At 40.7% G+C, this 2,500-nt stretch overlaps 1 protein-coding gene across 1 annotated transcript in view; it reads right to left on the bottom strand.

Moving 5' to 3' along the window:
* Positions 1–2,500, bottom strand: part of gli3 (GLI family zinc finger 3) — a 155,073-nt gene that overhangs the window by 152,196 nt on the left and 377 nt on the right. The gene's annotated exons all lie outside the window — the stretch shown is intronic.

Consider the following 2,500-nt stretch of genomic DNA (forward strand, 5'->3'; position numbering starts at 1 on the left):
CATTGTGCATCCCATTCCAGCAGATTAGCATCTCAAACACGGCTGCATTCATCAGCGCCGCTGCATCGCGGTGACACGCGGCTTTTTATTATTATTATTTTTCTAAAGTTGCACCTGTTTCCTTTGACCCGGGAGCTTCCAGCTATAAATTACATGCGACAGAAACACCGGAATTAATTCACAAATGTCAAGTCTGCGCACATGATCGGACCCTATTATAATATGAATTAATAATACCAGCGACGACAAAAAAAATGTATGTGTTTTTATGGTCTGTCGTGGATATTTTACATTGCAGGCCTTGAGGCCGAAAGTCTGAAAATTGATTGTGGTTAAAAATTTATTCTAAACCATTCCCAAACTCACATTTAAGGTATTAAGGAGACAGGGAGTTAAAATAATAACACACGAGTATATTCACATTCTTCTTTAAATAATGTTTCTGTCTCTAATCAATCACTGAAATTTAGAATGACACATTAATAGTAAAAATAAAAATCACAACACAGAAAATATTTTATCTTGAAATGGAAATAGTTCGGCCTATCTCATAAAATGCCTTTACTCAAAATAACATTTTATTACATGTGGTTTAACATTAATTTAATATTGTCAAATTTAGATTTTTTATTACAATTTCTTCAATCTCTGCAAAAAAATGTTGGAGCTCAGATTTATTTTTGTATTAAAAATGTAAGCAAGATTACAAAATTGGGCCTCAATTTGAATTTGTAAAAAACATTTAAAAAAAAGACCTGGCCTGTCGACGGACTGTTTTCCATGTTAATGACGTTAAATAATTTTGATAGAAAATATTTCCCCACTGACAATTAAAGCATTTAGTCATTCTAAAACAAAATAAGCAATTATGAGGAAAAGGGAAAAAACGCGCTGGATTGGACATGTGGAAGGCCAAATTATTGAAACAAGGTGTGTTTAAAAATACTCCCAAAAATATATGATGTAAAAATATTCAAATAGAAAGCATATGACTTTTTTTTATCAAGTTCCCCACGTGGAGGGAAATAATTATCACATGGTGGGAAAGGGAGTAGAAAAAAATAACATTCCCATCCGCAAACTTTAAAACTCTATTGTCTGCATCCATAATAATAAAGGTCCAGAATTTCCCAGAGTGTCCGGAGCTGCTGGAGCCGCAGCGGGGTGAAACCCGACACGCAGCCGCTCTTGGAGCCTCTCGGAGCGGATAAAATGCGCAGCAGCTGGAGGAAAAGTTCCAAACTAAAAATCTGCATGTGGAGGCTCGCTGCACCGGACCTCACATTCCTGGGGGGGGCTGCACACAAATATAATAACAGGCTCCGAAAAGTGATTAAAAAAAAACAAACAAAAAAAACCCAAACACCACTATAAAAATATATAAAATTAAAAAAATAATAAGAATAGTAACAACAATAACAACAGGTTTGGGGTCAGAATGTGGCTTTGGTTTAATTCAGATCTGTATATTTAAGGTCAGGGCCCGGGCTACAGCCTGTGTGTGTGTGTGTGTGTGTGTGAAGTGCATTTCATATCAAAATGCTCACATTTTGGCAATCGGGCCGATAATTCGCGCAACTCGCGCAGCAGCATAACGTGCATCAATAAACGACACAAGCTGAAATATGAAATATGTGCGTGCGCGTGGACCCCCCCCCCCCCCCACAGCTTCTTTGGGCAGAGCTCCAAAACCTTTGACGTCTGCAGAAGTTGAAGGAGTTGCAGAGCAGCTCAAGAGCACGTAGAGCAAATCAATAAACACGAGGAAATAAGGTCCAATAAAACCTGCTCCACGGGGGGCAAGGCCACTTTCTGTGGCCGGGGTCCCCTCACGATCTGCTGCTGAAATGCACGAGTGTGAGTGTGAGTGTGAGTGTGAGAGTGAGAGTGAGTGTGAGTGTGAGTGTGAGTGTGAGAGTGAGTGTGAGTGTGAGTGTGAGTGTGAGTGTGAGTGTGAGTGTGAGTGTGAGTGTGAGTGTGAGTGTGAGAGTGAGAGTGAGTGTGAGTGTGAGTGTGAGAGTGAGTGTGAGTGTGAGTGTGAGTGTGAGTGTGAGTGTGAGTGTGAGTGTGAGTGTGAGTGTGAGTGTGAGAGTGAGTGTGAGAGTGAGTGTGAGTGTGAGTGTGAGTGTGAGTGTGAGTGTGAGTGTGAGTGTGAGTGTGAGTGTGAGAGTGAGTGTGAGAGTGAGTGTGAGTGTGAGTGTGAGTGTGAGTGTGAGTGTGAGTGTGAGTGTGAGTGTGAGTGTGAGTGTGAGTGTTTGTGCTTTTCCTAAATAGCTGCTCCGCGCGGGATGTGCGCGGCTCTGGTGGAAGGTGATAAAGCTCCGCTCCCTCAAACTTTTCCTTTCCTCGGTTTTTCCTTGTTTTCGTTTTTTTGTTTCCTTGTTTAGTTTAGTTTTGTTTAGTTGTCTTTTGTGTTTGTTTTTGTTTTTGTTTTCTTTTGTTTTAAGGGACTTTTTTCTCGCTTCGTGTTGTTTTTGGAGACGCGCGCATCGAGTGAAGT

This window comes from Zeus faber, assembly GCF_960531495.2.
Source record: "Zeus faber genome assembly, chromosome: 19".
In the NCBI taxonomy this organism is placed as follows: Eukaryota; Metazoa; Chordata; class Actinopteri; order Zeiformes; family Zeidae; genus Zeus; species Zeus faber.